The sequence below is a fragment of the Podarcis filfolensis genome (genome assembly GCF_964270895.1).
Source record: "Podarcis filfolensis genome assembly, chromosome: 1".
Classification (NCBI taxonomy): Eukaryota; Metazoa; Chordata; class Lepidosauria; order Squamata; family Lacertidae; genus Podarcis; species Podarcis filfolensis.
The window spans coordinates 26,514,675-26,528,997 of record NC_139604.1 but is presented as its reverse complement, the minus strand read 5'-3'; positions in this window follow the sequence as shown (position 1 = coordinate 26,528,997).

Below are 14,323 nucleotides of genomic sequence, written 5' to 3'. Positions count from 1 at the left end.
TTAGATGACCCTTGGATCCCTTCCAGCTCTACAATTCCATGATTCTATGAAAAGGCTAGACTATATGAACTTACGGGCTGATCCAGGAGGGCTTCTCTTATGTTCCTACCACACATGTTAGAATCCTGGAAGGTTCAGATTCTAAACTGCGTGGTGGGGAGCCTGCTTGCATAGAAAAGTTCCCCCTTTCAGGAGTTTTCCCTCCAGCACATGATGGGTGCCAGGGAGGGGAGGCAGAGCTAATGTGCTTGTTTTGTGAGATATTAGAACAGCTAAACAGGGCTTCTGTGCATTAAAGAATCATAAAAGAAGCTTAGGGCAATTGTGGGTCAAGTGCTCCCATAATAAAAGGGTAACATTACAATATAGTAACCTTAGCAATTGCTTGGGGAATTATCAGTGTATGACATTATGACTGCTGGGAGCATGCAATTGCCATGGCTTTTGCAGTGGGTGTGTTATTATTGCTTTGTTTGGAGTTCTTTTAATCTTATAACAGAGCTGGTTTGATGGTGGTGCTAGCCAGGTATAGGCTACTGATCAGCTTGTATTGGTGGAAGCACAATGGTAACTTAGCTGGACAATAAGCTTATGCCATTATATTCAGTTCTAGCCTTCAGAATAGCAGATGCCAGAATCATTTGTGGGAAGGAAGCAACTTTATCCATTAGCTGTCCTCCTTTAAGGACATACAGGATTTGGCACATCGTTTTCCGAAACTTGATTCAAATTGGGAGAAATGAAGTTCCTCATTCCTGCAGACTTGATGAGTGAATTGTGTTGATCTTCAGGAAACGGCTTGGGATATATCTTGTAATGGTTCAGCCAGCAAAGCCCAGCTGGCTAAGATTCTTTGCCCACTCCTCTCCTTTGAAACTTCACTTTAATTTTGCAGCCGCTTCTCGTCGCTTCCAAATGACTAAAGTAAAATGTGCGCATGGTAATTACATTTAATCGACATAACTTTTGCTGTGTGTCATCTTCGTGCAACTTGACTGTCTATTTGTATATCTCTGAAGAGCGATTGCACACACCGAGCCCTATAGATCAAAGCAGAGGCAGAACTGCAATTCAGCAGAAATGTCATTTTGCACAAAGCGCCAGCGCTTCATATCTGAATCCAAAAAAGTATTCACATAAATTATCCATGCTTAGCAATAGGGAATGATCAACAGCACAACCTCTAAGGGTGAAATTTAATCAATTCAGTTAAGATTGTCCAGTCCCACCTGCAACTTCCTTATATATCTGCTGCCTCCCAATGACCAGCACCTGTTCTTTCGGGCAGTAAGAGGGATGGACAAATCTGTCAAGTTTTGGCTTCTTTCTGTCCCTCATTTTTCCAATCTTAAATTCACTTCTCCACATTTCTGTAGCAATTTGTGCATTTTTAATCAAAAAAATTATTTAAAATTCACCAGATTTCTTCTAATAAACCCATTTTCCTGTGTAGTTTTGGATAATTACACCCCCACATCATACAATGTATTTTTGTATGCTGTTTTCATCAATATGTGGGTGCTTATTTAACTCTTCCCCCAATAAGTGTATTTCTGTGCATGTTGTTTGGTTGGAGAAGCACACTGCAAAATTTATGGCAGCCACACATCTCCCATAATGCCCAATTTCTGAGCTTAGAAGTGTTATTATTACTATTTTAAAGAGAATACACCAACCTCAGAAGTACAACCCCTGGAGAAACTTTTATTTTGGGCTATTTACACTTGCTTTTTACACTTGCTTGGTTGATCGTCTCAAGATTTATAAGGAAATAATTTTATTTCTAAATTAACCAGCAGGCATACTGTGTAATGTAATTTAAAATTGATTTCATTTTTCAGCCTAACTGAAAAGTATTAAGGGTGTCAGATTGATGCATGGCATCTAATCAAAGGGAGAATATCCTATTGCAGATTGGTATCATTAACATTTGAATGTTTTCGTATGACAATAAATCCTCAGTGCTTGCAAAATTCTTTGATATTCCAATGGTAGCAATAATACTCTAGCGGCTTCATTGTGATCTTTTTAATGTGTTTTCCTTCTCGGTGCTTGTTTGAAAAGCAAATGATTACCATTATGAACACTGCTAGAATAAAAGGAGGAAAGTTTTTAAGACATTTCTCTATCTGGATATTTATAAATTACTTTGTATATAAGAGATTAATCTAAAAGCTGGGGATTTGTTTAGTGAAATAACCTTTAGGTCCCTTATATCATACGGTTTTATTTGGGAGTGTCCCCCCCCCCTTGGTTTGGATTCACTCTTCTGTAGTTTAAAGAATTTTCTCAGAAGCTTTTTAGTAATAAGATTATACTATTTAACATTTGCATAGCAATTTACAATGTTCAAAATGCTCTTCATGCATTATTCAGTTGATCATTACAACAATCTTATAAGGTAGGTCAGTAGTATTAATCTGATATTGCAGGATTGCGTTTGAAGGCTCAGGGCAGTTGCTTAGCTACAGCCAATTACTTAGTTCATGCTGCAGGCAAGAGTTTAAGAAAAGACTTACTTAGTCATGGTCTGGAGTCTGCCTTTTTACTTTTAAATATGCAGAAGTTGAAACAGCTGTGCTGAATGCTCTGGAACAGAATAGTTTTGATGTTGAGTAGTGACCACCTGCCTGTCACAGCTCAGCCTCTGGGAATAACCAAGATCTTCAAGTTCTGGCAGATCCAGGAGACTTTTAAATGAGCTGTCAATATTTTTCTCTGCAGTGCAATCCTGTGCAAGGCTACTTGGAGGTACATCCCTGTTGTCTTAGTGTGATTTATTTATAGATAATCGTGTATAGGATTGCAATATGTTTTCATGTCTGCCTTCTATTTTTAAGCTCGCTGTTATGTTTGGTTGTTGAAATAATTTTGTTGACATGCAATTTTCTTTCAGTCTAACTTGCTTGGAGAACAATTTTTCAAAAGCAGGCTATGAATTTGCCTGATAAAGTAAACCTGAGTGATCAGTTCTTCAGGGAGGGGTCCAATGCTACGACGTTTGCTGCAAAGACCAACACCTTCATCATTGGTCAGGTTCCGTAATAAAGTTGGCACCTTGTAGCGGAACTACACCATTGTTGAGAACAGCACAAATCCTCAGTCCTAGCTGGAGAATATACAATATACTATACATTCACTCTCAAAATGTGGATCCTCATGAAGTCAAAACAGTAGTATCCACAAAAAAGAAGAGAGAGATGAGCAGGAGTCAGGGGGAAAAATAACTTTAAGGGAAAATAAAATTTTAAGAGGAAGAAGGAAAAACAACCAACCGTGCTATCCAGTACGAATTGATCATGCCCAGTGGCCACAGAATACTGATGTCTATCATGGGCAGGAATGGAAAACCAGGAGGGACTGGGAAATGTATCCTGAAAGAAGGATGGCTGGCTGGCTAGCTGGCTGGCTAGCTGGTTGGAACCCTCAACTGGAGTATTCCATGCTGGGACTTTTTGCTGCAAGTCCCACATATTGTATACAAAATGCAAAAGGGAGTTATAAGCTTAAAAGTGTAGATAGGATTTCTTTATTTCATACAACTTCAAATATGTGCATTTTTTTGGGGGGGACCATGCTGTTTAAAACTGAGTGGGGGTCAGGTAAAACCTCTTTTGGGGCTGATAACCAGCTCTTATACCACCAGAGGGCCAGTCATTCCTACTCTAAGGCAGCCTTCCCCAACCTGATGGCCTTTTGAAGTTGTTGGTCTGCAACTCCCATTAGCCCCAGGCTCCCGGCCATCATAGCCAATGCTCAAGCGTGATGGGTTTTGTAGTCCAAAACATCTGAAGGCTGCCAGAATGGGAAAGTGTACTCTAAGATATGGATTATTAAAGACTAGAACGTATAATGTTAGTGATCCTTCGAAATAAACATTGGTAGCTTTCCCAGTCTGAAATCACATTCTTATTAAAGAATATTGTACTAAGGTTTGGATTAAAGAGATCCTAAACATAATGGATGTAATTTTTTAAAACCTAAATATGTTCTCCTTGAATGTTCTTTTATCCTGCCTTTTCCACAAGGCATGCAGGCTGGCATATATAGGTAGCATTCCCGTTTTATCTTCACAGCTACCCTGTGAGGTAGGTTAGACTTTGTCAAGGTCATCCTACAAGCTAGAAAGCTTTAGGGTGACCTTGACAAAGTCTAACCTACCTCACAGGGTAGTTTCTAGCTTGTAGGCACATTAACTGGTGCGTCCCCATCAGTCTTGAGTCTAGAATACTAACTTGCTACAGCGATACCTGCACTCTGGCTTTTTGGATTTGTAGTTTTGGTATACTTTATAGATAAGCCTGAAAAAGCGAGTCTAGGTTCCGTTTTGGAGGCAGCTATGGAATAATTTATGCCCTTTGGAGCAAAACTTGGACCAGTTACATAATGATAACTAATGAGCTACTCGATCAAAATGTTAGTAATGGCTCCTCTGAGCTATCCCTTCTCAGTCTCTTAATTAAGGTTATTTAGAACTTTTGAAACTGTGGGTTAATTTTCAAAGTAGGTTGTCATGAAATGTGTATAATGAATGCACACATCTTGTTTGATCATGAAATGAAATAGATTTTCATGTTGTAGAAGTAGACTTATTGAAACAAAAAATCGGTGGTCTCTTTTTAATCTCTTTTTAAAATGGTTTACTAATTTATTACCATAATGTTGTCTCTTCGCAAATAGCAACATGCAGTACTTTGTTTCTATGCCCAATAACAAATACACTTTGTGATTCAAACAAGGTAAGATTAGTGTGACCATGAGCAATACATCCTGTTTTTATACCACCTTGCTCAGCTAACACATCCAGCTTTTAAGTCCATGATTGCCACCAGCTTAGCATAGCACACTCCCATCTCTTTCTGTTCATGTCACATTAGTGCCCAAAGTTGTAATTTCTGTTCCTGGGGCAGTCTCCCAGTTCTATGCCACATCTGTCCCTCCAGTGACTCCACACCCTCCATTTGTTTTTAAACACCTGTGATGCTATGGGCCCTTCAACACTAAGGACATGTATACAAGGCAGTTTAAAGTGAATACAATGCATCCCATGTGTGTATGGTTGTGTGGCTTTTTTTGCTCTGATGTTCACATTGTGTTTTCCTCATCCAAGTGGCAACCTGTACTTCCCCCCAAATATTTAGAATTTCCTGATCTGTGAATAATCTGAAAAGGGAAACCACGCAACATAAAACCACATGTTACCCAAGTGTGGATGCACTGAAGCTTTTAATAATTGAGTGAATGCTATGTGTCAGATTGCAGGGTGTGTGTGTCTGTAGTCTCTTCATAGCTAAAGTATAATGATCCCCTGTATACAGCAGTGATCTGGACACAGAGTTGGAGGCATCAGATGGGGAGCCAGGTTTTGGTCAAGACCAGGAACTGACTGTGGAAAATAGGGAATTGATTGCTCCTGAGGCAGTTGGACAAGAATTCCCAGAGGAGCCTCTCAGACCACCAGGGCCTATAAGGCCAGAGTGTGGACCCTTGCAAACATCTTCTCCTGAGCCTGAAGAGCCAGATTACCCCCACCATGCATAGCCAGTCCAGCAGCTCCAGGAATGCATCAGGAGGGAGCAGAGGCGTAGCTAGGGGTTGTGGGGGGCACTGGCGGCACACCATGGGGGCCGCACTTGCTGCAGGGCCTGTAGCGCACCTGAGCCACGTGTCTCTCCTGGGAGTGACATAGTGGCTTGGATGCCTTCAGGCTCTGCACTGCCCAAACGGCAGCATGTGGCTTGTGTCTGCCCGCCGCCTCCCGCCTCTCTTTCAGGCTTCTGTCCTACAGCTGAGGGGAGGTGGCGGGCGGACTGCCTGCAAGCTCTGTGCTGTCCGAGCGGCTAGCAACACCACTGGGAGGGAGGCTATGGAATAAAGGAGGCGAGCCCATTTTGAGGCTAGATGGTTGGCCCTTTAAGGCTCTGAAGTTTTCTCAAGTGGGTGGAGCCTGAAGGAGGTAGTCTGGAGACAGAGAAAAAGTCTCAGTCAGCTTTCAAGTTGCTCACTTGGAGCTGTCCATGGTCTGCCAGCTGTCCTATTTTCCTTGCGGGTTTCAGCACTAAACCAGGGCACAACACACACTTGGTACCTGCAAGCTCTTTTGCGTTAAAGGAGGCAAGGTAGGGGCAGCAGGCAAAGCAGCTGTGGAGATTGGCCTCTCCATGATGTGTAGTGAAACTTTTATTTCCCTGACCTAGTCCTGACTACCTTGCTACGAAAAATCCCCTATCTGAAGTTGCTGTTTGTATTTCAAGGAAAACTGCCAATGGTGACTCCTCTTGAAATGCAAGTAGTACCTTCGGGAAGGCCATTTTTGTCAGGACTGTAGCAGGGAAATAAAGACTTAATCTCTCTCCCCCTTGCCCACCATATAATCCCAAGGCTGCTCAGGCTTCCACATGACTGCTTTTTTAATTTACATCATAAAAAACTCTGCACATCAATTGGATCCACACATTTAATATCATGGCCAGTAAACTGGCTCTAAGTGGTTACCTTCACTCCAGAACTTGTGGTCATAGGGCTCCAGGGTTGGTTGTTGAACAAGCCAAGGTATTTAACAAAGATGTGGATTTCAGTGTTCGTTTAACACAGAAATGAACTTGAATCCTGATTATGCATACAAGCTAATTGCCAGATTCCAAAAGAGGTTTGCTGGCCCTTAAACTGCTTCCTAATGTAAAAGCTGTTTGTCTTTTGAAAGCTGTTTGTCTTTCATTACTCTGTCATAGGCAAAGTAATTTCTCCTCTATGGAATACCTAGATTTTTATCTCTCCCTTCCTCTGACCCAAGTTCATAGGGAACAGAGTCCCAAGGACTCAAAGTAAACACAGGGCCTAAACGATTTCTGCCTCTTGTAATATGAGAAACTGAGGTAGACTAAGGCTTGTCATGGGATAGGAAAATTCACAGGTGAGCACTTTTAGGCTATCAAATTGATGAGGGAATTCTACTGGCAAGAAACTTACTAAATATTTCAAAGGAGAAAATGCATTTACTGTTAATTGCTTGCTTGGTGTGTCAGGCCAGTGGTTAATCTACAACTGCCGGAGAAGCCTGGGGACTGCCATAAGCTCTGTGCAATAAATTTGCATGTAGACTCTGCATATTATGCTGCCTTTTATATTAATCACAAACCTGTCTGTTTCCTTAGGAATTAAAATGTGCAAATTTACATTGATTACTTTCTTAGGGCATACGCTTAGCAAAGTTTTCTTTAAAAGAAAACTCAGTTTATCCCTCTTTAAACACTTTAAGCCATTGTAATGCTCTGCTGCAATTCACCTCATCTTAAACTGTCCTGCTTACCATGAGGTGGCAGTCCTGATCCATTACCATCAATGAGGAGAGCGGGCTTGTATCCCATTAGCTCTAAATATTTGTAGCATTACAGGAAACCGTTAAGATTGTGAGATCACTAATCTGTTGTACAACAGTGATGTCAAGTGTGGACATGCACCAATTCCTTAGCTATGCCATCTCAACCAAACTTCCTCTAGTTTCAAAGTAACCCATTTAGTCATGATTTCTTTTTTTAAAAAAGAATTGGCTTGTTCTATCAGGCCAAGGTCCACCTAGTTAAGCACTTGTCTCCATGTGTCGTACCTCTCCAGTATAAAAAAGAAATACACATGCATGTGTGTGACCTTCAAAAAAATGGTGCAGCATGGAGTGACTATTTTCAATAAGCCAGCCTGTCTTTCAGCTTACTGCATTCCAGCTCCCCACCCAGCTTTCTGTTACTGCCCCTTCAACAGATATATATCTGCCGTGGACTGGTTGGATGCAGAGGAATGGTGGGAGGAACCAGCTGGGGAACCAGCAAGGGAAGAAGGCTCAGCACCTGGGGTGGTGGAACAACGATGAGTGATCACAGGGAGAAGAGGGAGAAAACTGGGAAGAGGAAGTGTCGGAAGCTGAAGAGGTAACAGGGCTTAGTGAGCTGGGACACTCTGGGAGAGAAATGTCCAGAAGCAGAAGCTTGAAGCAGGAGGGTGGGAGGAGAAAGGCTAAGAGGCAGAGAGGAGTCAGGCTGGTGAAGAGTCACGGGTGTCTCCCTCTTCTGCTGTAATAAGCTCCCCTCCCCCTTGGCCTCCCAGAACCAGAAGATGTATGAAGTGGAAGGAGCAAAACAAGCATGCGAGAGCTATCTTCTCTTCCTTGGAGAGAAGAAGACATAGACAGCTGTGTACTCTCAGCAACTAAAGGCCTACCAGGCATGAGTTCTTGTGCTCAGTAGGCCAGGCACTCTGCCAAGACTGTGCAGATCCTGTTCTTGCTAATAAAGAGTTAACTCCAACATGCACAGTATGATTTACTGGTGATTTGCTTCTGTCATTATCATTCTGTGACCACTGAGTATGTTCAATGGTCATTGGATTTTTGGGTGTTGTTGTTTCCCCATTAAGTTCCCATCCCCACAAAGCCTCCTTGTAGTTTCTCAGTAGCTTTCATAACTCAGCATTTGAGTTTGTAGTGTGTCTCCATATGTATTATTATTCCAGAAAAAAAGATTATATTGGAAAAAAGTATTATACAATATTTAATATATCTCAGCAAACAACTGCCTATGGTTTAACTTTGTTTCAGTTTATCAAGAAGGGTCTCAAACTATCTGTGAGTATAGCTTATTTCCCCAGAATCTTTCATATTTTTAAAAAATATCATAACCAAGGTTTGCCAAGCCAGTAGAAATGTTTGATTTCTTCCAGTATTTTGCAACTCAAGGAAGCAGGAATGCTGTGGAGAGTTGTGGCTGATTGAGCTGCAGGAGCAATGTTTTATAGCAGATATTTATTTTTTAATACAAAAATAATACTGCCTAATGTAATAACGGTATCTAAGCAATTTTATATAAGAGTAAAATAAAATAAAATAAAATAAAATGTTCAATAAAATTTCCAAAGAATGATATAATACCACAACACAGCTGTGTTTGTGTATCAGAATGTGGGCGCAGAGAGATAAAGGGAGGTCCTTGAAGGTACGGATGAAGAGATTGTGATTTGGAAGCCAGTACAGGGATTTAAGGAGGGGTGTCACATGGTCAGAGTGACGATTTCAGTAGCAGTTTTGGTTAGAGATGAGGGGAGTGAGATGAGAAGGTCATGCTAATCAAGGAGACTGATGGCCAGGATGCAAATGAAAGTTTTTGCTGAAGGGGCAGAGGAAGGGGTGTTTTCACTTGGCAGCAGTCTGAATATGGGGAGCAAATGAAAGAGAGGAGACAAATACAGTCTTTGTGACTCTTCAGCACGCTGGACTGTGACATTGTCTTGGATGTATTGTATTTGTGATAAGGATGATGAAGCACCCAAACAGAAATATCAGGTAGGTAGAGCGTAGAGTGGTACAGTTGGGTGTCATCAGCATATATGTGGTTCTGAAAGCCATAATTTGATTAGGTTGCATAGAGACATAGGAGAAGCGCAAGTTCCCAAAGGTGGCGAGGGAGACAGAAAGAGGGGGTGGGATTTGTGAATTTATTCCACCATGAATTTATTTAACCCAGCCTTTTTCAAGCTGGCGCCCTCCATATATTGTTGGATTCTTCATCCATGGCTATTGACCAATGGTGGTTGGGGCTGATGGGAGTTTTACTTCAAAAGCATATGGAGGGTACTAGGTTGGAGAAGCTTGGTCCAATCCTTCTGTAACTCCTCTAAATTACTTGCTGTCAGCTCATTCCCTTCTTATCCCTTGCCTGGCTACATTTTGTTCAGATGCAACACCTACTTGTCAGATTTCTCAGAAATATCCTGCACTACATACTTGCTTCCCAGGGCAAAAAGCGTAATGGTGACTGATAGCAAAGCAACAAGAAGAATGACTGTTGTAAGAATCGAGAAGCAGCAGGTGTAATAAGGAAATACAGGCCCAATAGGCACAACTTTCCTGCTGCCATAAGCCTCTTTCTCAGGCAGGTGTGTTTGGACTTCCTAAAGTTAGAGGGTGGCCACTGCTATTCCTAACCTAATCCAATTTATTGGATTGTTCTTTGCAAATCTGTTATGGTATATGTTTGTCAGCTAGCATATATTTTCTTCTCTTTCTCCCTAAGGCTATGATGATTAGATCCTCTGTTTACTGTAATCTGGACTGTGATAAGTTACAAATATTGCCTGTTAATGTTATGCTCATTCATAAATATGACACAAATCTAGTTTGTCAATTTCATTTGGTCTGTGCTCTTAAAGTACTGCCGCTAGTGGTTTTGGATCTCCAGAAAATGTGTTTCATTTCCTAGGAAGAATGAGAGGCCTTGATTTAATGAAATGCTGATCAATACTATTAATTATATCATGCATGTGTCCTGGCTCACATTGAGTTGCACCCTGTATTTAGAGATAATAAATGAGAATGGCTAAGTAGAGATGAAACTGGCAGAAGAAGGCAAAATTTGCACGATGTACTGCATCTCTCTTTTCTATGTTCATTAATCACAAAGGAGGCACAAATGTAGCTGGGAGATAGAATTATGGCAAAAAGGGGCACAGGACTTCAAATTAATCACTGCAAGACATTAACTATTGTTAATGGATTTGTATCGGATACCTTCAATCATCTTAGCACAAATTCAGACTGCCAGGTCTTCACCCGGAGATGGTTCATGTCTCTTTAAAAGTTCTGGGGCACGAAGAAAGAATATGAAGCTACTATGCTCCCTAGATTTTCTTACCCTTTCTCCTTTTTCTGCCTGCTATAGCATGCAAAACTTTAGGTACCGGTATGTCCCATCATAGATGGAGGAGAAGCATTGACCAAAGGAAAGCAAGGCACAGCAGCTGTGGAGCTGAGAAAATAAAGAGCTGCTGTGCCTACTTCTCAGGTTTTTATAGCCTGGGGGTCATATTCTGTCATGCATAACCACTTTGGGGGGGGGGGAACATGACAATGGTGGGTATGACCAGAGGCAAAAGTGAGCAAGGGTAGAGGCAATAGTGTGTGGTCCAGTGGATGTGGCTCCTGCATGTGATAGGCTATACTCCAGATACGCAAAATCAGGTAGCTACTGAGGTCCATAGAAATGGTCAACCTGGCATGTAAATTATGGAACTCCAACGTTGGCTAAGCACACATAAACAGAAACAAGAACTTCAGTCTAGTGTTATATTGAAATATCATGTGGGAAAGAACAGATCACTTGCACTTGTGCAAGTCTGCCCACCTACTGAGATCATCCTAAAATGTGCTCCTCTGTGTTCCAACATCTCTTAAGATGGTTAGAACCGAAGAGTCATTTCTGTGGCTGCATCTAGACTTTGGGTCTCCATCTCGACTAGAAGGCATGCCTCAGCCCCTCTTAGATGTCCTTGCAGAAGCTGGCAAAAAAAACCAAACACCTTCCCCTTTTAAGAAGGATTTTGGCTTGCAGACAACTTTTAAAATTAGCTTTAATCTACTGATTTGATAGGCTTTTTAAAAAACTATTGTTTTAATGTTTAATGTAACTGATATTTTAAATGATTAAATAATTTCTTGATTTTGTTGCTAGCCACCTTACTATTTTATGAAAGTTGGGGTGCAAATATTGTAAATAAATAATTTTCTGAGTCAAGAATGGCCAAATTCCCTGTGAAATGTTCTCACGTTGCTTTTGTTGGGGGAGGGAAAGGAAAGAGAACAGCTGAGAGCTGATTAAGACAATTAGCTAGTCCTTGGCAAACAAAACAAAACTGAGTTCAGTTCAGAACAGAAACTATAGAATAAGTGTTAATTGTTTCACAATGTGCATTGCTGGAACAAAAGTCAATTTAATTTGGAAAGCTTCACTTGGTTTGTTTTGCCAAGAAGGCTATTTTGCAGTCAAGGAGGCTCTAACATTTTATATACAATATAAACCCATTACATCTTTATGTCACAATGCCATACTTGGCCTCTTAGCATTCTCATCTCAGGCTCCAGTGAATACTAACTCATGCAAGTACCGTATTTTCAGACCTACACAATTTTGTTGGTAGATGTAACAATTTCTTCTGCGGGGCCTTGCTTGCAAATGAATAAAAATGCACAGTCACTTAGCATCAAGGGCAAGAGCTGCCTCTGACAAAGTAACCTTGATTGGCTATCAGAAGTTTAAAAGCATGTCACAGACTGGTTCTTTTGGGGGAGGGGGGAAAGGAGCCTTCTAAGTCACCAATTTAAATGCTTTAGGAATCTGACAAGGCACAGACTCTAGAGGGAGAAAAATCATTACCTGTCTGACATCTTTTCCTTGGGACATCTTGCAAGGGGAGAGAAAGGAATAATGCAGTAGTAGACTGTTGTATGCAGGAATGGCATTTTCTCATTTGCTAACTGCTCCTTCCTAAAGAAAGAAAATAAAAGAGTAGGTGACATTTGTTTGTTATGCAAGAACCCTCTGCTTTAACGTAACCAGGTAAAAAGCAGGGACAGTATTATAATGATTCACTTGAAAAGTCATAGTTCTGAAGAATGATTTTGGATCGAAGCAGATACTTGCAGTCCTTGTATCTGTTCTTACTCTTGGGCATTTAAATCAATTCTTTCTTCATTACGCATTGCTGGCTGGAGATTCTTTTTCCCTAGGTGAGGTGTCTGGTCTGACTTACTACTTGCAGTGGACATTGCCCATCGCTGAAATATGGCTAATGGGGACAGCCCTTACCTGGAGTTAATCTAGGTCTTAAAAGAAAGTTTGAATATTTAAATGTCATAAAAATAATGTGAATGAGAGAAAAAAATTAATATTCTAATTTTGGGGACATTCTTAGAGGGAATAGAAAGTTAACTGATCTGCTTAACCAACATATTGTGAATACTATGTTATTTTCCAGTTAAGCAGATCAACTACCTATGTTTTGTGGTTAATGACATACCTCTCAACTGTCCTGATTTAAGCAGAACACCCTGTTTTGGGGGGCTGTGATCTCGTGCAAGTCACCTGGCTCCTGTGAGATTGCTACCTGGAAAGACACACATTTTTGGCGCTGTGCTCTCATGTGAGTGATGGATGTGCGCGTGGATGTGCGCTTAGAAGTGAAGGCACAAGTCTGGCAGCTTTCTTTATTAAATCCAAATGCATGTTGAATAATATAAAATAGGCGACATCCCATTCATAGTTAGCTATGTTTGGCCCAAGCATATTATTCTTATTCCAACTGGAATACTATACAGTTTTCAAGACTATATATTTCAGTAAAGTTTAATTTCTCATGATTTTTTAAAATAACTATTTAGGAGGGGCTATTCATGAAATACCCAACCAGCTTTCTCTTATAACATGCTAGTGAAATAATACTGAATGTTGAGAAGCTTGGAAAAGTCAGATGCACTGACTAGTATGTAAGTCTGTACTCCAAAGCAAGAGGTATATATATACAGAGAAAAGGGAGAAGGTGTGAGGTATGTTTACTGCATAGTTTTGTTTCTCTATTTCAATCCTCTGAACTTGGTTCAAGCTTGAACTATGTCAACGTGTCTCAGAGGGAACCTTGAGGTTGCTCTGAGTTCAGGGTGAAGAGTTTGAATGAGGAAAGCATTGGAGAGCTATTGGTTATTATTATTTTATTTTATTTTATTATCTGCAGCTTGAGAATAAGTGGATGTTTGAATAGTAGTAGAGGTTATTTTCTGGGTGGCACAGTGGTTGCCACTCAACATGGAAACAGTGATTTGGGAAGGCGCCAATGATTGTTAGCAATGATGTGCAGCTAAAAACACCTTGCCTCTCTTTTTATGGGCTTTCTCCTTAAGCTAACAACCCTGCAATTAGGTAATCAAAATCAGAAGCTATTACACAGCTTTGGATTTCCTTCTGCTCACATGTGTGTGGAAAACTGGAAATCTTGGCAGGTGTTACAGCATCTGGCCAAACTTTATTTTAGGTAAGAAGCATGCTCATTAGTCTTTATGTTGTGAATAGGTACTCTTTCTCTACTTGAAAGCTAAAAAGTTCTCCAGAAGCTTTTAAACTGTAATCTGCTCTGAAAAGTTTCTGAGCTGTAATAGTAATCAATAGTTTTCTGTGTATATGCAACTTGGCAACTGTATTATCTTGTATCTGGAGGGTGGCAGCCTTAAGTTAATGTTGTCTCCAATTCTAGAAACTGCTGTTCAGGATTATCCTCCCTCTGCTCCTCCATACTTCTCAGATCATACATCTCATTACATGGAGGCTTTTAACCAATGTCTGTCTTTTGTCACTATAAGAGCAACTTCAAAATTCAGTCATGGCGTTGGCGGCAGCAGTACAACAACAACAACAACAACAACACAGTATTGTTAATAATGATGATGATGATAGAAACTCAATCATGGTCCAGTTAAATAATGGATGGAATGGGAACTTTGACTGAATAA